Below are 25,719 nucleotides of genomic sequence, written 5' to 3' on the forward strand. Positions count from 1 at the left end.
CTTCCTTCCTTCCTTCCTTCCTTCCTTCCTTCCTTCCTTCCTTCCTCCCTTCCTCCCTTCCTCCCTCCCACTTTCTGCTTACTTTTGTGTGTTGTCTTCAACAAACAAAACAAAACTCTTTAGAATGTAAGCTTCTTGAGGGCAGGGGCTGCCTTTGTTTTCACTTGTATCCTTATCACTACTACATAGCCCTGTGCTGAGCACTTAGAACGTTTAATGGAAGCTTTTTTTTCCTTCCTTCCTATTTCATTTGCTGGTTAGGTTTTTTTTTTAAGGTTTGGGAAGGATATTAAAAAATGCTGTTTTATGAAATGATTATCCATAGCCCTAACTTTTTCATAAATGCTGTTACTTTCTCTTTCTGGATCAGGTATGAATTCATAGACTTTGAATTGATTTATTTAGAATATTCATTTTCTTTTTCAAAAATATCCACAAATATACAAATTTCAGGAGAAACTTTTTGTCACAATGAATTTACTTTCTCTTTATTATTATTTTTATCACTAGGAGAAATGGAAGTTTGTTCTTTAAGCTTTAAAACATCCTGAATTGATCATTCTGTGGCAGGAGAAAACCAGCATATTTAGCATTTACATAGAAGTACCTTATCCTTGGCCTACCACCATAATATTTTGCAAAGACCCTTCTAGTATTGACTTAAAAAAATAAAGCTTATTGCTCTGCTAACAATTTGAAAACCCACTTACTTTCTTGTTCATGTTTCTTCATACGAGTGATTATTTGTAGCTCAGTCAATTAGCAAGCATTATAAATTTTGCTAACCATAGTTAGCAAAGTGCTTCTGATACTAAGAAAAATTGAAAACCAGTCCCTTCCCTCAAGGAACTTACATTTTAATGAGGGGGGGGAATAACAAAATATAAATCAGAACTTTTAAGATAGATGTAGAGTATACCAAAGGTAACCTTAGAGTAGTATGAACAAATTTTATGAGGGCTTCATTTTTACTTACTCCCAATAAGTATTGTGCTCTACCACTGCAATTTTAGTTCAATGCAATTTTACCACGTTACATCATTTTTATTAAAAAAAATTAATCAATTATATTGAAATTTTCTCCTGAAGTGACATTGCTGTCAAGTTTGCCAAGTAACAACTCTTCCTTAACATCGGTTTCAACAACATATCAAACATATGTAGTCAACTAAGCATTTTTTACTATATCTGTTGCTTTATCCTTGTCTAACGTGAAGTAGGATAATTTTTAGTTTCTCAATTGATTGCCAAGGTTTTCAAACATCAGTAATTCTCACCATTTATCTGCAAGTGGAACCATTTGCATCTGCTTTGTACTGCTTCAACTATATCATTAGCTGCAGGTAACTCTAGCAGCCTATCATCTATGGGCTGAAACTTTTTACACTTTACTTTCTATAAACAGCCTTTTATGATGCAAACAGTCTTTTAGAGTCATAAACATGTTATTTGAAAAAAAATCTTTTTTTCTTATTAAAAGCATCTCATTTTCCCTGGAAAAATTCTTGTGTTGCCAATGTAGTCCACATATTCTTTCAAGATTTCATTATAATTTAGTTGGCTTCATTTATTTTCCTTAATTTAGTAGATTTCATGCTGCTTCAGCTGAAGTATTGGTCCAGTACTTGTGAGTTTCAGTGATAGATATTGTAGAGGATCATATTTTCTGGATTTGTGTTTATCTACTTCTGCTATGTATTGCCACTATTGTCTTTGCTTAGACTAGTTTTTGCAGCTTCGTTGGGTCATCCCTTCCAACCAAGTGATGTGTTCATCCTCTTTAAAGGAGATGTCCTTTCTTTAAAAAATAGACAGGAAAATCAAGGCAATTACATTTTTTTTTTTTGCTTTTTGGAGGGCAGTTGGGGTTAAGTGACTTGCCCAAGGTCACACAGCTAGTTTTTTTGTGTTAAGTGTCTCAGGCCGCATTTGAACTCAGGTCCTCCTGACTCCAGGGCTGGTGTTCTGTTCACTGTGCCACCTAGCCACCCCAAGGCAATTACATTTAATTGTTGAAAATTTCAGATGTTTAACTGTTCTTGAGCTCTTCTGATTTTCTTAAAAGCAGTTGCACTTTTGGAGTAGGCCAATTTATGATGTTGTGCTTATCAAAGTTAACAGTATTGAGAAATATAACAGATCTTTTTTTTTTTGCCTTTTGGAGGGCAATTGGGGTTAAGTAACTTGCCCAAGGTTACATGGATAGTTTTTTTTTTTGTGTGTGTGTGAGTGTTAAGTGTCTGAGGCCAGAACCGAACTCAGGACCTCCTGACTCCAGGGCCAGTGATTTACTCACTGCGCCACCTAGCCACCCCTATAACAGATATTATAGTACTTTTGACTTCTGCATGCAGATTGTTTAACTTGAGGGTCACACTCTTCAAATTCAGTAGTCATTTGTTATTAAAAGGATGGGCACTGGGGCTGATTACACCCACTTTGATTGTACAGGAACTGACTCAGATATGACCTCATTTGTTCATACTGTATAATGGTTGCTCTGGGTTTCCCATATGTTGGAGACAATTACCTGTATTAGGCTCCCTCTTGTTAATCCTAATTTGAACTTTGTTTTCATTGAGAAAAAAAGTTGATGTATTTGGATAGGAGTACTCAAATCTCTAATCATTTGAAACATTGCTTTGTAACCTGTCCCCTAAGGAGGGAGGACTGTGCCTCCCAGTTTAGATAAATGCTCTAATTCTTACTCCTGAACTGCATTTTCCATTGTATTTTGATCATTTTCTTCTGCCTTGTCATTGCATTGAAGTCACTGAATATCAGAGTAGATGTCGATTTAAATTGGGGGTCTGGTTGGGAGTGGGGTGTCTTATCACGATTTCTAATCCTCTTCATCCTCTGTCACACGTTAGCCCATAGTCTGCAATTGTCCCACCATATAACTTCCAAGCTGTGATAGTAATGGCATTTAAAGATTCCCCTGTATTGGCTTAGTTTTTCAAATTGATTGTGTTAAAACCCAGAGCTTGTTAATCCCACCTGTGGGATGGACTTGTTGACTTGAAAAGAGAGACACGAACTGGGAGGAGCTGGTGACATAGATTTGGAGAGACAAGAGAGAGGCAGAAGAACTTTTTGGAAGCAGCACCCTCGTGGAGGCAGAGAGAGACTGAGAAGGATTGCTGAGGGCCACTTTGAATTGCCCTGGACTTTTGAGACCTGCCCCCTGAGCTGCCAAGGACTGAGGAGACATGGCTGTTTTGCTGGTACTTTGTCTGTCTGCTTTGATGTTGTTTTGCCAGATTTGTCCACTGGTGAAAGACAGTCCTGTTGTTGAAGAAGTCCTGGAACCTGGCTTTTGGTTAAGAAGCCCTGAGACTGTCCTGCAGACAAAGAGTGAGTACTGTCCACTGGTGAAGGACAGTGCTGTTGTTGCAGGGGTCTGGGAACCTTTCTGTTGGTTCAGAAGCCCCGAAGAAGGATTTTCTTGTTGTATGTTTACAGAAATCCTGGGAGAGGGTTTTGCTAATGTTTTCAGGGGTTCTAGGACTGTTCTACAGACAGAGGATGAATTAATGAAGGGACTGGCAATGTATCTTGTGGCCTTGCTAAGCCTTGTCTCCCCAGGAACTAAGATTGCTGAGAACTTGCCTCTTGTCAAGATGAAGAAAAGACCTCCATTTGGGTATTAAGTGCTGTGCTTAAACTTGATGTAACTCTGGGGTAGATTCAATGGTGATCCAGGGGTGGGGAACTTTTGACCTTTTTGTGTTCTATGGTTGAGCAAATGAATGTACTTTACTTAGATTGGAAACTAATCTCCATTTGAGAAGAGGGGCTTTGTGGTGGACTAAATGAAGGTACAGCCTAGGGATAAAGTAGTATGTAGAACCAGGACTTTGTAATTGATTGAATGATTGGAAGGTCCTGGGGTGGGGTAGTCCTTGGAGATTATTTAATCACACTTAGTAAATGCTGTATTTTGAATGATGTCATGTTTTGACCTTCTCTGTTCTGGGTTTGTCACTGAATAAAATGGAGAGCACCTATGCTGGTATTCTGAACCTTGGGGAGTTGCCTTTCCTTGGCGTTACAGTACATTACTCAAGCCCAGCTCTAGATTGAAAGATAAAGAAACAGCACTATCCTTATTCCTTAGATCTGAAGCTAGGTTTTATTGGGAATATACAAGCCCTCAACAATATAGTAAAAGGAGAAGAAGATCTTTTGTTGGGGCGGGGGGGGGGGGGGACTTTTGGGGAACTTCCATTGAGGAAACTCCAGCCAATACAGCTTAGCGCCTGTCCTGTAACTTAGTTTACAGAGTTTCTTAGAACAATAACAAGTTAAATGAGTTGGCCAGGGACATACAGCTAGTATGTGTCAGAGTCCAGGCTTGAACCCAGCTGTTCCTGACTCCAGGTCCTCTCTCCATTATTCTACATGGCCTCTTAGGCCACCTTATCTTCTGAGAAATCTGTTCTGTTCTCTGTGATACAAAGGAGCTCATAAGGAACACAGTGCCTGGTACCCAGTAGGTGCTTAATAAATGCTTGCTGTTTGATGGATTAATGAATAGTTCCATAAAATCAACCCTGGCCCAGATTATGTCTCAGGGGCAGGAGCCATCTGAACAACAAACACAGGAATGGAGGAGAAGCAGGATTTCATAAGTGTCAGAGGTCATCTTCTTCAGGTCATCAGTCAGACTGGCTTTTAAGGACTGCCTGGCCCATCCTGGCTCCTAGAAGGGAAGGGACTTGTTTCAGCCAGACCAGCATTGTTTTCCTTGGCTGATGATATACAAAGATGCAGCTATTTGGGCTCCTTAAAGTACATTTCAATTAATAATTATTTATTGAGTTTCTACTGTGTGCCAGACTGTGCTAGGCACCAAAGATAGATACAAAGACAAAAAATAGTCTTAATTCTTAAGGAGCTGACATTTCTAATGAGGAAGACAACATGTAAGTATCTAAGTATATGCAAAATAAATACCAGGTTATTTGAGGAGGGAAGATGCTAGTAAATGGGCAGGGGGAGTGGGAGGACCATCGTGCCAAGGTAGTGCTTAAGCTGTATAGTAAAGGAAAAGGGGAACTCTTAGGTTGAGGCAAGGAAGGGGAGTGCATTCTAGACATTTGGAACTGTCTGTCAAAGACCTGGAGACAGGAGATGGAGGATCCTTGTGTGAGGAACAGAGAGAAGGTCAATTTGCCTGAATCTCAGAGTGTAAGTCTGGAAGTAATGTCCAATGAAGTTGGAAAGATTGACTGGGGTTAGGTTGTCTACGCCTTTTAAAAGCTGAACAACGGAGTTGATATTTTGTCCTAAAGAAAATAAGAGAAAACACTCTAGTTGGTTGAGTAAAGGAATAATGTTATCAAATCCTCACTTAAGGAAAATTACTTTGGCAACAGGTAGAGGACGGACTGGAGTGGGAAGAGACTTGAAATTAGGTCAGAGACTTGAACTAAGGTGGTGGTTGTTTGATTGGAGAGAAGAGGTTGTATGCAAGAGACGTTGTGAGGGGAGAAAGGACAAGATTGGATGACTGAGTATATTTGTGGGGTGGGGGAGAATGAAGAGTCTAGGATGATATAGTGCCAACAGAATATTCACAGTACCAGCGGTTACTGTGAATATGCCAGCATAGTTCTGGATCACAAAATATAACAGACTCTCCATATAAAAGCCAGAAGCAAAACATTTATTCAGACACCAGAAAGCCAAATCCCAACACCAGAAAACTGAATCCATCAAAGCAACAAAGAAGTTAATACACCTTATTAAGGTGTAGGAAGCAACACTGTCCCAAAGCCTTCCCACAAACACTCACAAGCCTAGCTGTCTGCTTGCCTGTGTCCTCTCTCTCCCCCAGCTCTAACTCCTCTGACTGCCAGTTTCCTTTTGACTCTGCTCCACCCCTTCCTGCTCCACCTGTTCAGAAAACTCCTCCCACCACAGGCTCCATGTGATTACATGTGACCTTTTAGGGGGCAGGGAAGATCTTCAAACTCCTATTACCATTACAGATGACACCAATTTTATGACCTGAGACACCCAAAGGGTGGTGCACCTTCCGTAGAAATAGGGAGGTTTGCAAGAGAGAAGGGTTTAGGCAGAAAGAATCATGTGTTCAGTTTTAAACATGAAGTTTGAGATGTTTCTAGTTTGAAATATCCAATAGGTAATTGGTGATCCTAGACTGAAGCTCATGGGAGAATCTGGGAGTTATCTGCATAGAGATGATAATTAAAACCATGGAAGCTGATGAACTGAACCAAGAGATGTCACAGATCTCTATGTCAAAGATCCCTTTGGCAGTCTGTCTCGGGAAAGATTCCTCAGAATGGTGTTTCTAAATGTATTAAATAAAATACAGAGGATTGCAAAGGGAGTCAGTTTTTCTGAAATAAAGGTGTATTTTTCCCCATACCCCTTGACATCTGTACATAGATCTAAGGGTTAAGAACCCTTGGTGAAGAGGGCCCAGAACAGAAACCTGGAGAATACCCCCAAGTAGGAGGCCTGATAGAGGTTAGATGAGGTGCTGGAAAAGGAGATTGAGAAGGATCTGTCAAACAAGGAAGAGGAGAACCAGGAGAGAGGAGGGTCACAAAAACCCAGAGAGGAGAGAGTGGTCAGGAGCATCGAATGCAGTAGAGAGATCCATAAGGATGGAGACTGAGAAAAGACCATCAGATTTGTCAATGAAGTGATAATTTGTGTCTCTGGAGAGAGCATTTTCAGTTGAATGATGAGCTTGCAGAAGGTTAAGGACTAAGTGAGAAGAAAAGATAGGGAGGGAAGCAACGAGTATAATGGTAGAGTCTAGTGAAGGTATTTTAAAGATGGAGGAAACTTGGGTATGTCTGAAACCAGTAGGAAAGAAATCAGGTGATAGGGAGAGGTTGAAGTCAAGAGATGGGATAATCAAGAGGGCAGTCTGCTGGAGAAGATGGGAGGGGATGGTATAAAGTGCACATACAAAGGGCTTGGCCTTGGCAAAGAGAAGGACTGCCCCTTTGGTAGATACTGAGGGAAAGGAGGAGCAACTAGGAGATGGTATTAGTGGGTTTGGAGATGAAGAGAATGGGAGAAGGAACCTCTATGGAGTCACCTCGATTAACTTCAGTGAAGTAGGAGGTATAGTTCTCAACTTAGAGAGAAAGCTTGAGGAGGGAAGAGAAGGTTTGGAACAGGAGTAATATGTAAGGCTATTGAAAGGTAAGTTCCAATCAGGTTATGAAGGACTTGAAATCTCAAACAGAAGAGTTTGAATTTGACCCACTGGAATTTATTGGTCAGGGGTCCGCTATTGGTTCTGACAGAAGCTATCCACTTCCCACAAAGAGGAGGGCAGTCATCTTCCTAGTCACAGCAATTTCCTTTTGCTATCTAGTTTCATTTATAGGGAGATTGTCATGTCAATATTGATATGATTCAGCTCCCCCAAAGATATGTCTATGACATGCTTGACGAGGTCACTCAGTGGCCTTAGTAACTTATAGGTAGTAAGTGTTAGAGTTGGAAGGCATCATAGGGCATAGCATGTTAGAACTGGCAGGGCCATTAGAGATATTCCAATCCAGTCTTTTCATTTTACTGATGAGGAAACTGAGGTCCAAGATCATCTAGTGAGTTAGTAGCAAAGTTCATAGTAGGAAATAAGCATTTAGGAGAAAGGGATAAGCATTTACTAAATGTCAGGTATATATCAGGCACTGTGCTAAGCATTTTACAAGTATTATCTCTTTTGGTCCTCACAAAAACCTTGGGAAGTAAAAGCTATTATCGCCATTTTATAGTTGAGGAAACTGAGGCAAATAGAGATTAAGTGACTTGCTCAGGATCACACAGCTACTGAGGCTGGATTTGAACACAGAGAAAGTCCAGGGCTCTATTCACTGTGTTACCCAATTCAAAATTATAGGAATAGGAGCCATTTCCCGATTGATAAATGGTAAAAGGATAGGAATAGGCAGAAGAAAGAATACTCCAAATCACTAACAATTCGATAAATACAAATTAAAGCAACCCTGAGGTTCTACCTCACACTTGTCAGATTAGCAAAATTAACAAAAAATGGAAAACAAATATTGGAGGGACTGCAAGAAAACAGGCACATAAATGTGTTGTTGGTCGAGCTGTTAATTGGTCCGGCCACTCTAGAAAAATTTGTAACTATGTTCCCAAAGTCACATACCATTTGACCAAGCCTGAGCCTAAAAGAAAACAAAGAAGGAGGAAAAGGACCCATTTATACCTAAGTCTTTAGAGCATCAGTTTTTGTAGAATCAGAGGATTTAAAACTAAGGAGGTACCCATGAATGGCTGAACAAATTATAGTTTAGGAAAACTACTGTCATAAGAAATGATAAAAGGGACGGTTTCAGAGAAACTGGGGAAGACTTGTATGAACTGCTGCAGAAGGAAGTGAGTAGAACCAGGACAATTTGCACAAAGACCACAATAATGTGAAGGAAAACAGCATTGAAAGACTCCAGAACTTTGATTCAGAGATTGACCATTTATGTTTCCAGATATTGAAGCATGCTCCCCACCTCCTGACAGAGAGATGATGCATCTGATGGACTTAAGATGCAGGTTAAGATAGAGATTTTGGGATATGGCCAAGATCAGAATTTGTCTTGCTTAACTACAAACATTTGTCATGTAGGTTTTGTTTTTTCTTTTAAATTGGGGTGAGATGGAGAAAAAAACTCAGTTTGTTAGTTGATTTTTTTTAAAGTAACTATCCTCTCCAAAGTTACCAGTGATCTTTTTCATTGCCCGATCTAACATCCTTCTTGACCTTTCACTCTTGATCACCTGCTAGTAACTCTCTCTTCTCCAGTTTTTCTAATACTATTGTCTCCTGACTTTCCTACCTGGCTGAGCACTTCTTTTCAGTCCTCTGCTTGATCTTCATCTAGGTCATGCCCACTAACTGCAGGTGTCCCCCAAGCCTCTTTCTGTGCTTGGTGAGCTCATCAGCTCCCACAGATTCAATCAACTGTCTGCCTTGTGATCCCAGATCGATGTATCCAGACTAAATCTCTCTCCTGAGCTCCAGGCCCACATTACTCCACTGCCTGTTGGACACATCCCACTGAATGTCCCAACAAAAGTCATCATCAAGACTCTCCTTCCCTTCCCTATTCTAGACTGTCAAAGGAGCCGTATTCCTTCCAGTGACGTGAGCCAGGCTGGGAACCTCGGGGTCATCCTCATCTCTTACTCACTCCCATATGCCCACTTTGTGGTCAGATCTTGTTCCTGCCTTGGCATCACCTCTTGTATCCATCCTCTCCTCTCCTCTGACACAGCTCTATGGCAACGGCCTGCTGGGGACCCTCCTAGCCTTATTCTCTCCCCACTCTCTCTGGTTCATCTTCCACTCAGCTGCCAAAGTGATCTTCCTAAAACCCAGGGCACACCATGTTACATGGCTGTTGGTTGAGCCTCACTGGCCAGCTCTCACTTCCAGCATCAAGTACAAAATCCTCTCTCTGCTTGGTGTTCAAAGCCACTCCTAAGCCCCAGTCTTCTCTCTTCTTACTCCTCTGTGATCCCATGGTACCGACCTCCTTCACGTTCTTCTCATAAGACCCTCCATCTCCTGATGCTGGGCAATCTTCTTGGATTCCTAGAATGCTCTTGCTCTCACCTCCACCCAGCTGGCTTCCCTGACTGCTTCCAGGTTCCAGCTTACATCCCACCTCCTGCAAGAGGCCTCTCCCTGCTTGTGCCTTCCCTCTGAGGTTTCCTCACATTTACCCTGTAAATATCTTGTATGTACAATTGTTAGCATGTTGTCTCACCTGTTAGAATAGGAGATGCTTGAGGGTAGGAGGGGAAAGGGAAGGTGCCAAGCACCCTATAAATGTCATCTCATTTGATCTTTATAAGGTAGGCAACAGTAGGATCCCCATTTTACAAATGAGGGAAATGAGGCAGGCAGAAGTTCAGTGACTTGCCCAGGGTCACACAGGTAGTAAGTGTCTGAGGCTAGATCTGAACTCAGGTCTTCCTGACTCCAGGTCCAGTCCTTTGTCCACTGCATCACCTAGCTATATATTGTATCCTCAGTGCTGAGAAATCTAGGGCTTGAGTAGGATGCCCATTTTCCAGAAGAGGAAGGTGAATCTGTGAGGTTAAGTGACTGGCCCAAGGCCATCTAACTCTTCCAAGTCTTGGGCCAGCCAGTGCTCTGTACTGTGCTCATGGAACCCTGGGAAGAAGAAGGTGTGAGTGGCATGGTGGAGGGGGTGAGGCCCATGGCCAGGCTTTGAGCTCTCCTGCCTAGAACACCCCACTGATTCAGAAAAGAGAGGCATTCCTAATGCTTCCCTGTGACAGGGCATCTGTTAAGGAGGCCTGCAGCTTCCCTACGTCCAAGGAGCCTCAAGCCTTTGCCTTCATCCCAGCCCGCAGGCCCAGCCCTGCTCTAGGGTGAGCCTGAACTGTGGGGAGGAGGAGGATTTCCTGCCCCTTATCTCTGACTGACCAGTGGCCCATCTCTGAGGAGCCTGAGATAGGAAGGTGCCACAGGCCAGCCGGCCGTTTGGGGGCTTAAAATCAGTTAGGGAATGCCTCACCCCCTAGGTTTTTTTTTCCTCATCTGGCTTCTTAATAAAAGCCTTTGGAGAGGTGGCCAGGTATTGGGAAAGTGAGCCTTCATTCTCATATGGTAGGCCCATGGAGGGTGAAAGCTGGGAGGGACCTTGGAGGGCTGAGGGAGTGTGTCATCAGAGAGGCAGACTCCACACACCTCTCTGTTTCTCTCTGTTTAAAAGAGGCCACACACCTCTGTATTTCTGGCCATCCTTAAAAGCCCAGCTAAGTCGCATGCTGCCTTCTCCTGTGTCAGGAAAGGACTTCCCCTTCCCCCCCCCCCAGGGGAGGGATAGCCACTCCTCTTCGGAACTTGCCCATTTCTGCTGAGGACACAGCATCCTAGCAGGCCCCCAGGCTCAGAGTGTCCATGTTCTCTGCTGGCACATCACCGCCCCTCAGCCATGAATAATATCCAGTCAGCTGCTAACTCTCATCAATCCCATCTCCCACACCCTTCTCTCTACTCTCTCAGCGGCCACCCTTGTCACCTTTCACCTGGACACACACACATATACTTAATATAATAATTATTAATACTCTTCTTTGTAAAACCTGTTATAGTCTAATCATCCGTCTTCCTGCCTTGCGTCTAGCCCCATCCTCACGCCCATTCAGCTACCCTTCCATAGCCATAAGGCTTAACTTTCAATGAACCTGGCCAGCCCAGTAATCCCTGTCGTCAGAGACCTGAGCCAAAGAGTTGCATTTTATCTAGTTGACTGAAGTAGTCAGGCTAGGTGGTCAGTCTTGGCATTTAAGGACCTTCACAGTTGGGCTCAAGCCTGCCATTCTCAGCATACCTGAGGACCCTTGCCATTCACCATCCTCAATGCTGATGCACCTGGCGACTTCCTGGTCTTTCTGTCCATTAAATGTCCTTTTCTATGACAATGCAAGCTCCTTGGCTCAGGTCTCTGACGACAGGGATTACTGGGCTGGCCAGGAGAGTGTAGCCCTTGGGACTTTTCCTTTGCAGGCTATACCCCACTTCAGCAGCGGGAATTGCCTTAAGCTGCCTTCGGGACCTCAAGAGAACAGGTGGGCTTAACAGGTCAATAGTGTATTAAGGCAGGGGCAGGATGTCTCTGGAGTCAAAGGAGCTTAGATCATGGATCTATTTACATGTGAAAGAGGCCTCAGAGGTTGTACTAAGCAACCTAAGTGAAATGACTTGGCCAGTGTCATACAGGCAGTAAGTGGCAGAACCTTGGTTTAAATCTTGCTTCTGACTTGAACTCTGGGTAAATTCTTTAACCTCCCCAGACCTCAGTTTTCTTCTCCATAAAATGAGGGGGTTGGGCTGAGTAGCTTCTGGGGTTCCCCTCTCCAACAGTCAGTGGAAGATCCTGGGCCATCAGGGGCCTCTGTCCTGTGAGGCCCTGACATCCTGCCTTGCTGCACTATAAGGTAAGGAGAACCTTGGAGTGCTCCGACCAGTGGCAAATTGTAGTTTCATGTTGACAGCTCTGTTGATGGCCGAGCCCCTGCTGACTAACCACCCCAGCTGCCTAGCGAGGCCCTGGCTCAAGAAGTTAGTCACTAGCCTAAGAAAGTGGCCCTTAAGGTGTCTTCTGGGTGATAGACCTGAAGATGAGGCCATCTCCGGGCTAATAGCAAAACTGCTCTCTATTGACAGGTTAAGGAAATTGCAAAGGAATCCAGTGGCATCCTGGGTTCCAGCCAGGGATGCCAGGAATCCCAGCCCCCCCCTCTTCCCCAGCATGGGGAGGAGGGGATGGGAGGGCAGCAGGAGCTGGTGGAGAGGAAGGGTAACTCACTCGGGCCCATTTCCTTTTTGACCAAAAGACAGTTTTCCCCAGATCATGGGGTGTGGCCCAGCTTCTTAAAGGCATTTCCTGTCTGGGAATTTATATTTGGTTTAGCACTAAGGGAAAGGGAAGTAGCAAAGAGGCAGACTAGGGAAGTTGGAGGGGATGGAAGGGGGATTGTGGGGCAGTGGGTGGGGTCAGGTGACCTCGATGCCAGCCAGCTGTGCCATCTATAGGCAGAAGGACTGGTGGGGAGGGACAGGGTGAAGAGAGGGCCATAGATCTGGAGGTAGAAAGGACCATGGAAACCAGTTAGTACTAACAGCTGTCAGACGATCCTGTTAGAGCTAACAGACTATTAGATGATCCTGTGAGTGGAAGGAAGTCTCAGGTGAGGATGTACCCTTCCCTAGTGTAAGGTAGCACCTGTTCTGCAGTTAAGTGGCTCAGAGAGTTGTTTGGGTCATGGATAGGTTGAAGGGCCTTGCCCAGCATTACACGGCCAGTGTGTTTCAGAGGCCAGACTAGAACCTGGGTCTCGGGACTCCAAATGGAATCTTTGGGGCCATATGTGTATACTTGAGTTGATATGCCCAAGAGCTACAGAATTCCATGACTGGTGAGCAGAGTGTGGAGCTCCAAAGCCTTGGCCTGGATCACTGGATGCCCCTTCTCTGGAAGCTGCCCTTTGGAGTCTCCATCCTTTGTGTCCACCGACCCAGGCTGCTCCATCACACATCTCCTGTGTCTTTTGTAACCTTGGGGTCCGGGCTGGTATGAAGTGGGAGGTCCTAGACACCCCACCCCCATCCCCTCTGTGGATTGGAAAGTCACATGGACCAATAGGGTTTTAACTCAAAGGGGCCTTAGAGACTGTGTCATCTAATGGAAGGCAGTGTAACACAGTGAAGATTGTGCAGGGTTATACTTATTACCTATGTGGCCTGGGCAAGTCCTTTCTCCTCCCTTGCCTCAGTTTCCCCCTCTGTAAAGTGAGGGCTCCTGAGGTCCCTTCCAGGTGTGTGATCCTAACTTTAACCCTGTCATTTTATGTGGAAATTCACTCGTCCAAGGTTCCAGAGTGAGTGGGCAAGAGGAGCAAGAGAAAGCAGCTGGCACCAGCCTCACTGTCTGCTGGGGACCAGTTTGCCCAACCATGGTGGGTGGCGCCTGAGCTTAGTAGAACACTTCGTTTTCTCTTTGTTGCCCTTCTGTGGGCACTTGGTGTTCCCATGAAACTCAGTGACTGACCTGGGATGGGGGCTCTGGGGGATGGGCTGGAACAATGATGGAGAGCATGACTTCAAATCCTAACTCTTCTGCTGCTGCTTGTGATGTTGGGCAAGTGACTGCTCTTCCCTTGGTCTGTTTCCTCCTCTCTAAAATGAGCTGTCACCAAGCATTTATTCAGTGCTGGGAGTACAGAGGAGGGCCCATATCCGGCCTCACTCCCAAAGAGCTTGCAGTCTAAGGAGGGAGACAATGTGCAAACAGCTTTGTCCCAGCAAAACTCTAGGTGGGATCAACTGGAGATGATGAACAGAGGCAAGGCATCGTGGGGGATCAGCAGGGGTGTCTTGAAGAAGGTGGGATTTTAGCTGGACTTGAAGGAAGCTGGGGTAGGGGTGAGGGAGAGATGAGGAAAGACAGCCCCCTAGGTGTGGGGGTGCAGCCAAAGGCACCCCAGGTCAGGAGATGGTGTGACTTATTGAAGGAACATGAGGTCACTGGAGCGCAGAGTACTAGGAGGGGAATGAGATGTAACAGCACCTGAGAGGTAAAGGTGGGGGCACCAAGTGACCAAAGGGCTAAAAAAACGGACAGAGGATTCTGTATTTGATCCCGGAGATGATAGAGAGCTTACTGAAGAGCAGGTGACGTAGCCAGGTCCAGGCTTTAAAAGTTGAGTGGCAAACAGATGAGTGGAGAGAGACTTGAGGCAGGCTGACCACTCAGGAGGCCATTGCAGTGACCCAGCATAAGGCGATGAAGGCCTGCACCAGGGTGGGGGCCATATGGGGTGAGTGTGTGTGTGTGTGTGTGTGTGAAAGCCCCCTTGGGGCTTGGTTCCATATTGGATGGGGTGGGGGTGAGAGTGGGGAGTCCAGGAGGCTTCCTAGCTTGGGAGCCTAAAGGACTGGGAGGAGGACGATGGCCTCCACAGTCAGAGACTAGACAACAACATTGACTCTGAGGTCCCTTCCACCCTTATATCTAGGGTCTTATGGGTTACCTTGAATGAGTCATTTTTCCTGTTTCCCATTTGTAAAGTGAGCTCTAAGACCTGGGTGTGGATCTCAGCTCTTCTACTTACCCTATGACCTTAAACAAGGGATTGTACTCTCTTGAATCTGAATATCCTCTTCTATAAAATGGTTACAGTAGCACTGGGATTTTCTCTCCGAGCTCTTAGGAAAGCACTCTGTAAACCCTGCAGCTCCTTGTGTTTGTACTTGTTTCCCCAGCACACAGTAGGTGCTTATAAATGCTTGGTGCTTGATTGCTAGAGAAATGGGAGTCATCATCTTCATTCTGCTGAGCCCAGGGGAGTAGTTGGTGACCCTGACCTTCAGTGTTCCAGGGAAGTCCCCTCCTTGGCACAGGGGCAGCAGCTGTCAGAATGGTCACTGCCCACGCCACTTTACTGCCCAGGCAGCCAAGCACAGGCTCAAGTTTCAGCAGTCCCAGAGAACTAGGCAAGGCAGGCCAAGGCCAGGTTGGGTAGCAGGAATCCCAGGGCACTCCAAAGAATCAGAGAAATTCAGTGCAGGAAGAGAGACCTTCAAGAACATCTCATGGAGACTCCCCTCCCTACACCTCTCTTTACAGGGGAGGAAACTGAGGCCCATGGAAGAAAAGTGTCAGTTTTGCCAAGGGTGCAGGGCTCACACCCAGATCTTCGGCTCCCCAGGCAATACCTCACTGGGTTGAACACGGTGTGGGATGGTGAAAGTTTGGAGCCTGGAGCTGAAGTGATGTGGTGAATGGGGGAGGGAACTAGACTTGGCCTCCCAAAAACCTACTTTCAAATCCCACCTCGGGCCCTTAATGTCACTTAACCTCTGGCCCTCAGCTCTTCTAAATGAGGGACATTAGGCTGGGTGACCTCTCAGAATCCTTTAGGCTCCTGGTGGGGGGCACACTTTGGAGAGCTGAGCCTGGAGTCAGGATGACCTGAATTCAAATCCAGCTTCAGATGTTTCCCAGCTGTGTGATCCTGAGCCACTCACTTCCCCTTTGTCTGCCTCAGTTTCCTCATCTGAAAAATGGGGGCTGTACCCACCTGGCAGTTATCATGACGGTTAAATGAGATAGCGTTTGTAAAGAAAGCACTTTACTTTATAATCTCTGAATGCCAGAGATTTATTAGCCCTGACCTGGCCAATTCTGTCAACATACAGACCTATAGGCCCTGGGGATATGTGTAGATCTGCCTGGAGGATGGGCTCAAGACCTCCCTTGACTTTCTAGGCAGATGCACAAGTGTTTAACTGCAGAGCTGAGCTGCCCCACTCCCACCTGAGCATGAGGCCTAACGGTGCCTTGCCAAGTGTGGAGGGTGCTGGGGCTTTGGACCAACACTTCTGCTTTTGCCCCTGGCTTGGAAGTGAAACTCAGCTGTTGCCTCCTACCCAAGGGAAGATGGGATATGGGGCGGGGTTCGAGCCTTGCTATAGAGGAAAGAGTATCAGACCTAATGATAGCTGAAACTTAGATACTATTTACCATGTACCAGGCCCAGTGCTAAGTGGTTAAGAGATAACAAGGATTATCTCATTTGATCTTCACAACAACCCTGGGAGGTAGGCCCTGTTACTGTCCTTACTGTAGATGAGGAAACTAAAGCAAAGTTAAGTGACTTGTCCAGGGTCACACAGCTAGGAAGTGTCTGAGGCTGGATTTGAACTCAGGGCTTCCTAACTCCAGGCCCAGCATTCTGTGCCCAGTGCCACCTGTGACACTGCTCTGTGAGCCTGGGTGTAACTTCTCTGGGCCTATTTCCTCACCTGAAAATGAGGGTCCGGATTACTATACCTCATAGAAAAAAGTTCTTTGGAAAACATTAATGTCCCCTCTAAATGTGGCCTGCTTTCATCTCCTGCCTCCTTCTTTCCTCTCTTCTCACTCCTTCACAATGGGACCCCTAACTGATGCCCCTTGCCCCCCCAGACTGTGCCTCAGGAGCTTCTTTGGAAGCTGGGTTTGGGGGGCCATTGCTGCTGGCCAACTGTTCTGGGGGAGAACATTAGTAAGAAAAACTGAGGGGCCTGGCCGTGCCCTCCCCCATCAGTCATGTAGCCCAAGTACTGGGCCCAGCAGAATAGGGGCACAGAGGATGCTGGGAAAGACGCCAGTCAAGGTCCCAGTGGATTGGAGAGGTGCTGGTTTCAGACGGTGGAGGTTCTGACTAGTCTGAGGGAGCCCCAAGGGGCCCCCATGGCTGCCGTTTCCCCTGTCTGATTGAAGTCTTAGGCCTTTGGAATCAGGAGATTCCTCAGAAGCCATCAAGTGCAACCCAGTCATTTTACAGATCAGGAAACTGAGGCCCAGAGATGGAAGATGACTTGCCCAGGGAAACAGCAAGTCTTACCCAGGGTTCTAGTCGACTTGAACCTCAGTGTTAGGCTTTTAATATGCCATGGTGCCTCCTTCTCATCTCTTACTTGGAGAGAGAGGGGAGAACATTGGTTCCCCAGGGGCTAGTGTGTAATATGTGTTGTGTGTGTGTGTGTGTGTGTGTGTCTCCAGGGGGTGGGGTGGAGGAAGAAAGATCATCCTTTGATCGTGAACCTTGGCTCCGTCCTTTCCTCCAAACCATTAAGCAGGTGCTCTGGGTCCCAGTGAGGGAGTTGGCACAATTGGAAGCATTCAGGATTCTCACTGGAGTGAGAAATAATCAGTGCTGGTGACTGCAAAAATATCAAAATCGGAACCAGAATCAAAGAGAAGCTTAGATCAGCTCCCAAGGTCTGTTTCCATGAACCTGTTGGAGCTCGTGGATCTCAGACTTTTCCTTCTGCTGTAAAGGGATGGATCCAACAACCTAGGGTAAATGGCTTCCCCTCCTTGGACCTCAGTTTCCTCTTTTGTAAAATGAGAGGATGAGACTAGATGGCTTCTGAGAGCCCTTTCAGCTCTACTGCTTATGATCTTGGTCAAGTCATTTCACTTTTTTTTGGAGGGGGGGAAGCAGGGCAATTGGGGTTAATGACTTGCCCAAGGTCACACAGCTTGTACATGTTAAGCATCTGAGGCTGGCTTTGAACTCAGGTCCTCCTGACTCCAGGGCTTATACTCTATTCACTGTGCCACCTAGCCACCCCAAATCATTTCACTTCTGTATGCCTCAGTTTCCCTATCTGTAAAATGAGGAGGTTGGACTTGTGTGCCCTCTGAGAGCCTTTCTAGCTCTGGATCTCTGATTCTGTGATCATCCATGTCCTCTGGAGTCTCATCCAGCCCTGGCATTCTGTGCTTGGTGACTCTTAGGTATCTGACTGGTTGGCACCAACCTGTTCCCCAAATGACTTCTGGGGGAATTGTTTTTCTAGGACACTTAAAAATTCCTGAGACAGAAAGAGCAAAGGGTATGTGTGTGTGTGTGTGTGTCTGTGTGTGTGTGTGTGTGTGTGTCTGTGTGTGTGTCTGTGTGTCTGTGTGTTAGGGGAAGGTTCCATATACTTTCAATTTTCCAGCAACCTTCCTAGCTAGGGATACAGGAAATGGGATGGAATATTCCCAGGCAGGATGTCAGAAGAGCTGTTGGCTCCCCATAACATACCATCTGATGTGGGCCATCGAGGCCTGGACACTCCTTCCCAATTGGAGGATTGAGGGACATCTGTCCGGGTAATTAAGGGTTGGGCCAGAGGCCTGGGGTCTGTCTACCTGGGGTCAGGGCCAGGCCCCTCCTGCTGGCCTGTGGCCTGGCTTGTCCAGCAGGTAGAGCAATACCTGCACAGACAGAGGGAGGGGCAGGAATGTCCATGGCTCCTGGCCCTGCCCTGTGACCAGATGTGCAGGCTTCAGGACTTGCTTTGGCTAGGATTAAGGTGTGCCTCCAGATCAGGCCTGAAACTGCCCCAAACTGGACCAAACTGGTTTGCCCTAAGTAACACACAGCTTGGAAGGGGGATCCCAAGGTCCAGTCTAACCAGAGCCCAGGAGGGAGAGCAGTCAGGGGAGGGGCCCAGCTCCTGGTGTGCTGGCCTGGGCTGGGCAAGTCAGAGAGGTGGGGTCTGCCCTCTCTGACCCTGGGATCAGGGAATGGGAGATCTGGAGGGGGCTGAGAGACCAGGGAAGGGAAGTGACTTGCTCAAGGTAGCACATTCCACATTGTCTCCCTTTGACTCAGGTTGGGGGCAGAGGGTGATTGTGTGTGCGTGTGTGTGAGCTTATTTCTAGTTAGAATTCTGGTTTTAGGTGGAAAAAGAAAAGTAAATTTAAAACACGTCACGAGGCACCGGCTTCTTTGGTGATGAGTATGAATAACAGACCCCGCGTGCCCCCTGTCCCCCGGCGCGCGCCAGTAGCCTGGGGGTCAGAGGCAGCCCCAGCTGAGGCCGCAGTTGGAGGCCCAGAGGAGGGATCAGGTGGGCAGCACCTGCTCACGCCATCACCTCCCACGGGCGCCCCCCCCCCCCCCCCCCGGGTCCCTCCCTGCCCCCCTCCCTCCCGCGGACTCGGGGGGGGGGGGGCTCCGAGGACACACCCCTGGCGGACACGCCCTCTGGCGGACACGCCCTAGACCACGCCCCGAGGCCGCGCCCCCAGATCACCTCCCACCCCCTTTCCTCCCACAGGAGCTGGCTGGAAGGCTGTGGATGTGGGCTGGCTGCAGAAACTCCCCTGCCTAGGAGGCCTAGCCTACCCCAGCTCTAATGGCTATCCCATGCTGATGGGGGGTGCGCCTGCGCGAGCGCACTGTGTGGGCTTCGGAAGGTTATCTGTTCGATCGAGAGGACCTGGCTTCTTTTTCTTGTTAATATGTTTTTCCCCTATTTAGCGTTTGCTCCCTGGCTTGTCCCGCTGTCATGCGCTTTAGAAGTGAGAGAACAGGATCTGCTTTGGAATGGCTTTTCCTGTCCCCCTCTTCTCTCTCCGCGCTGTCAGGACGAGCCCAATTTAGCACTGGGTCTCCTGCCCTTGCTAGGATGGTGTCATGGAAACAGCCCTGGCCTAGCAATCTGGAAAGCAGCTCCAACCGTCTGAGCCATGTGACCTGGGTCAAGTCACCTGCCCTTTCTGAGCCTCAGTTTGTCAGTTGTTAAAATGGGGATAAGGGGGAGCTCACCTCTCAGAGCTGTGTGAAGAGTAAATGCTATCCCAGCAGTCTAGAGGGAATGTCTTTCAGCCTTAATGCTCACAGCTGCCTAGGCTCTAGAATCCCAAGGTCAGGACTCCAGTGCTCTTGACCTATATCCTGGTGGGGTGTCCCTGAATAGGTCACTTGCCCTCTTAAGGCCACCCGCCGTTCACTCTCAAACATATAGAGGCAGAGGCAGTAAGAATTCCCCATTTTTATGGATTTGATCTGAAAGTGGAGTGGTGTTGTTCACCTTATGGCCCAGCACCAAAGTGCCTGGGGTAAAGCTCTCTCTTTGTACCCTATAGACCTTGGACAGTCTGATGCCTTCTTGGAACAACATCGTTATGTGTATAAAATACATAAGATTATAGTGATATCGGAATACAGTTATCAAAAACATTTTTCTAAGTTCTCAGATCCTGGTTAAGATTCTAAGATGCAGAGAGGGAGCCAGCCTGCCTTGGTAGAGGGAGTTCTCCTCATACCAAGAAATTCACAAGCCCAGTCCAAATGTTGCCTAGTTGTGTTGCAGAAGTGACTCTGGGTAGTTGAAGTCTTTGCACAGGGTCCACCAACTCTGCCTATCTGCCATTGGAAGACCACCATGGGGAAGCTTAGAAAGTCAGATCACCAAGAGGTGGGCTGATGGCTGGGGCAATTTTTTTTTCTAGTCACAGAAACTCATGAAAAACCCCTGGCTGGGTTTGGCATCAATGGAGGGGACCCCCATGTTGATGATAAAATCACATGTCCTTCTAGAAGGGTGTTGTTAGGCTTTGGCACAAAGAGGTTATACCTTTCCCCAGATGGGGCTGATGGAAAACCTGAGAGCAACCTGTAATCAGTAGCTTTGTTCAGTGTGGAAGTGGATCTTTTTTTCCTTTCAAAGAGATCTCATTTTGTATGTGACTTACAGGGTATGTCTCCACCCCTCCCCTCCAGGCTGATGGGGTACACCTCCATCTCTCCCTACCTCCTCCCCAGTGTAGCAGCAAGCACACGGCCCCACATACTTGGTCCATCCTGGTGCTGTGTAAATTGCTCTCCCAGATCCATCCATTGCACTCAGTTTCCACCACCGTGCTGGGCTGGGCTCCAGGGCCTGGCGGGGCAGACTGGCTGCATCAGGACTGGGGAAGGGGGAAAGGTTGAGACAAACGCAAGTGTCTCTAGCAACAAGAAGAATGGAGCCAGGACCTTGGCTGGCAAACCAGGGGAATTTGAGAAAGGGCTGGCCACCTCAGTAGAGAAGCCAAATCTCCCTGAGCCCCCTATGTCCTCGTGTACTGCTCATCTCTTGGCTGGGACTGGACCTTGCATTAGAGGGGGAGGTCCTGATTCAGAGTACTTCTGCAGGATGGAGGATCCACCTGGACCTGGGAGGGGACGTTGGGAAATGGGGCTTGGAGGCTGGAGTCCTGGCCCTGAGAAGCTGCTCAGACCTCAGGCCCCAGAGGCTTAGGGAGGGTATTAGGACAGAAAGACATTCCCATAAGCCTCTGCCCTTTGTTTCTGCTCTCTGTCCCCTTTATTGTTTCTGTTTCTTTCTTTCCATCTCTCTGTCTTTTCTGTTTTTCCTTTTACCTCTGAGATTTATGAGATTTCAAGGGGCCTTAAGTATCCTCTAATCCAAGCCCCTCATTTTCCAGAGGAAGAAGAGAAGGCCTTGAGAGTTAGAATAAACATGACTTGAGCAAGGGAGGGAGGCTAGGATCAAAGCTGGGGGGCTCTGCCTTGGGAGATGAAGAGATTGCTGTGGTGGGGGAGGTAGAGAAACCAAGTCTAGGAGTTTTTGTGGTGAAATGGGGTTGACTTTAAAGCCCACCTGAAGAGAAAGTAGCCAAGTTTTGCCCTAGGCCACTATGGGGCCGAGCTGCCAAGACTGTCCCAGTTTCCTCGGGGCTAGCTCTCACCTGCTGTTCCCCATTCCCTGGAAGTACATGCCCACCCGCCAGCCCCACCCAATGGGACAGAAGACTGTCTCCAGGCTTCACGTGTACATCCCTTGGCTTCTCTCTGCCAGCTACCCTTTCCATTGTGGGCAATTCTGTGCCCTTCTTTAAAAGCTTGGTTGACAAACAAGGCTAAGGGTGGGATGGTGGAAACTGGGCATTGCATTTACAGTCAGAAGACTTCAATTTGAATCCTGATGCTTCTGCTCATTAATTGTGTGACCTTGGGCAAGTCCATTTCCTTTTCTGAGCCTCAGCTTACCTCTGTAAATTTAGAAGGCTGGCCTAGACTATCTCAAAGATCCCTTTTGGCCCTAGGTCTTCCGCCTGTTCTCCCTTCCATATTTGTGGCCCTGAAGCACTTTCACATGTGTTACCTGTTGCCCCAAACTCCAAACTCACAAAGATCAAGACCAGTCTTGGGGAAGAGCCCCGTAAAATCAACTCTCTGGCCCATTTTGCTCCCACCATGAATTCCCTCTGTGAATCTCTGAATATAGGCTTCCAAAGATGTAGGTAAAAGGGCCCAGGCTCCCATGCAAGCACTCAAGGACTTTCAGGAACGTCCACCACGTGGTTTGCCTCTCCATCTCTCCAGGTTACACCAGTACCTCCCCATGGTTGGGGTCCAGGAACTTTGTCAGGGCGAGAGGATGTTTAGCTAGAATGGACCTCTGCCCTAGGCAGCCTTTAGCAGTTCCTAGCGGGTGGGGATGGCACAGACACATCCAGTGTTTTCTCTCCCAGATGGACTTTTCATCCTGCTGCTTTTTTTTGGGCTGTGTTCAGCACTCTCAGGATCTCTCTGAAAAGGCCCAGCCCTTTAAAAATAAATAATTATGTTTTAAGGATGCTTTTGTCTTTACATCAGTCATTTCCCCCCTCCCCTGGAATGAACCTTCCCTTCTGGCAAAGAAAACAATTAAATTAAAACATCAGACACAGTGACTACATCTGACCAAGGATATAATGTTCTGTCCTAGCAGGCCTCCCACTCTCTGCCCTAAGGGGGTAGGTTTGTTTCATTGCCTGTTAGACTGGACCATCATTGGTTTTTCCATTAGCCAGAGATTACCTTACTCTTGTCAAGCTTCTCATTTAAATCATCGTAGTCATTGGCTGTTTTGCTCTCTGCTTACTTACTCTGCTCAGCATCAGTTCATATAAACCTTTACGTGTTTCTCTAAATCCCTTATAGGCATCATTTCACTGTCCAGTGATGCTCCTTTGTACCCATAGATCATAGGTTTTCTCGGTTACTTCTTAATCATTGAGTGCCTTTTTGTGTCCACACAAAATACTGCTCTGAGGATTTTGACATATGTTAGGCCTGTGGTTCTGTCTTTGATTTTCTTGGAATATGCTGCTTTAAGGATATGGATCCATTAGTTGCTTTTCTTGCCTAATTCCAGATGGAAACCCCAATGATTTGCTGACTTCCCTGATTTTACCAGCCCCGCCTACATCACTTGTACCCATTTGTTGGTGTCTTTGTCAATTTGCATGTTGTCCAGTGAAACCTCAGTTGCTTTCCTCTGCATTTCTATCATTATAACCCATTTAGGACTTGTCATATCTCCTTAATGTTCTTTGGTTCCCTGCCTTGGCCTTTTTCAGGTGTGGGGCAGTCTTCAGTAGATGAATGATTAAAAGGAGATAAACAGTTTTCAAAAGAAGAATTGCAAACAATAACCGACCATTGTCGATATAGGAGGAATCCTGTGTAGAGTTGGGAAGTGGTCCAAGAAAAGCGACTAAATCACCCCTACCCTTTGACCCAGCAGATCTACTATGACTGGGCTTTTGTTGTAGACCAGACCCTCTGCAGGCTGGTCTAGGGGTTCAGGTTTGGGATTGGAACACAAGATCCTCATAGATGATCCAACACTTAACTTAAAAGAGTTTAACTAACACTAGTGTAACATGAATAATTAAAGATTATTTCCAGAGGATGCAGCACCCTCCTCTTCATGCAGAAAGAGATCTGGTTAGCAGGGGCTGTAAGATCAGAGGAATGCCATCCTCATGGCATCCGAGGGGCACTGACTCTTCCTGGGCTGGTCAATGGCCTAGATGATGGAGTGGTTATTTCATCAGCTTGAGTCTTAGTACTCCAGACCAATCAAGTCTCAGAACAGCCTTCCTGCCTGTTAGGGGAAAACTGACCCAGTCTTTGTGGCAAGGACCCTTAATAGATGTTACTTCTGCTACAACACATGGTATCTCAAGTAAGTTAAAGATGGAAACAAAGATCCAGTATGTACCACACCATTCCTAGAAGACCTCTGTGGTACCAGAGAGCTGAAGGCAAGGTGGCTGCCCATCGGAATGACTGAAAAAGCTGTGGTCTATAAATGTGATGGCATGTTATTTCACACTCAGAAATGATGTGGAATTTAGAGAAACATGGGAAGATTTATATGAGGGAGTGAAATAAGTAGAACCAAGAGGAAAACACAAAATGAGTACAACCATTTAAGTAGAAAGATCGCTAAAAGGAAGCTTAGTCATGAAAAAAAGTAGTGAGAAGAAACATTGAATAACAAAGCACCTCTCTCATGGTAGAGAGGTAGAGGCCGCCCTGGACAGAATGCTTTATACATTAGTGGATGATATCAATGTAGTCTTAATTTGTTAATGTTTTTCAGAAGGGAGAATGGGAAGGGGGGGAGGAAAGGACTATGACATAAGAACAAAACAAAAAGGCATCAATGCACTGTATTTTTTTTTTTGGCTTTTTGGAGGGGGGAAGGCTGGGAAATTGGGGTTAAGCGACTTGCCCAAGGTCACATGGCTAGTAAGTGTTAAGTGTCTGAGGCCTCATTTGAACTCAGGTCCTCTTGACTCCAGGGCCGGTGCTCTATTCACCGCACCATCTAGCCACCCCCAGTGTATTCTTTTTAAAGAAAAATTTTAAAAATAAAATGAAGGGAGATCTCTAAGGTTCATTCCAGATGTAGAGTTTGAAGAAGTTGGTGGAATGCAGAGTCAAAGAGGAAGTTAACATGATGATTGGAGAGTTTTTCATGCTATGGAACCAAAGTCTTCCTCTCTTTTACTTTGGTCCCACCAATCCTGGTTCTGCCATCTAGGACCCATGACAACTTGACCCAAAGATTGAGCCTCTTCCACATGCCAGTGCTTTGAGTAGCTCCAACATAACTTTTCCTTCCCCTCTTCTTCCTACTTTCTTTTTCTCTGAGTAACCATCCTGAATTCTTTCCTCTGCTTCCTGTGTAGCATGGTGTCTAGCCACCCTCCTCTGGGTGCTGTCGAGCTTATAAATGTCCTTCTCAAAGTCTGGCACCCAAAACAGAAGACAGGCCTTAGATATGGTGTGATCATGGGCACAGGATAGCAAAACCATTACCTCCTTCTTTCTAGATTCTCTGCTTCTATTAACAACCTAGGATTAGAACCTCCTGGTTGACTCAGTGAACTTGTCTACTGGGTTAGGTGCAAGTTGGATTGGATGGTTCCTTCCAGAGAGAAGAGATAGGAAGGGAGAAGGGGCTACGCTTGTTTGCCTGTCCTCTGGCCCATTAGACTGGGAGCTTCCAGAGGGCAGGGACTGTTCTTGTTTATTTGGCTCCCTACGACTCAGCACTGGGCACTTTATAGATTGAAGTATAGGTTGGACAAAGCGGATCTGCCATTCTCTGTGTGAGACTCCCTGGGGAGTTTTCTAATGGATTCATTAGTGGCTGACTGTGTTTTCCCTGGAAAATTGTATAGTTCTTTTTTTTTTAACCCAAGTGTAGGATTTTATTTGACAGTCTGATAGTTATCAGTTCCTGGAGGGGCTTTTATATGGAGTGAGCTCTCTAGCTGTTTTCTGTCTCCACTAAAGACAGAACAGTAGGCAAAGGGTTGAAATTTGGACGAGAAGATTGAGGTTAGAAGAGCTTTGGGGAGAGCCATTTGTACATGTTAGAGAGAAGGTATGGTACTTCTTTTTTTTGGGGGGTGTAGGATGGTATAACAGGAGAACCACCATCTTCAGGTACCTTAGTAGAGGAACAGCCTTTTCTAGAAGGGCCTAACCAGAGTTGTGTTGGTAAAGGTTTAACAACCAGCTCTCTCTCTGTCTCTCCACCCCCCCCCC

At 46.6% G+C, this 25,719-nt stretch overlaps 1 protein-coding gene across 2 annotated transcripts in view; it reads left to right on the plus strand.

Annotated features, from left to right (window-relative positions):
• STARD8 (StAR related lipid transfer domain containing 8) overlaps positions 1-25,719 on the plus strand; it is a 59,339-nt gene that overhangs the window by 16,665 nt on the left and 16,955 nt on the right. The gene's annotated exons all lie outside the window — the stretch shown is intronic.

Source organism: Petaurus breviceps, unplaced genomic scaffold, assembly GCF_028583685.1.
Source record: "Petaurus breviceps papuanus isolate PSGF00001 unplaced genomic scaffold, PetGlider_PUasm1.0 400, whole genome shotgun sequence".
In the NCBI taxonomy this organism is placed as follows: Eukaryota; Metazoa; Chordata; class Mammalia; order Diprotodontia; family Petauridae; genus Petaurus; species Petaurus breviceps.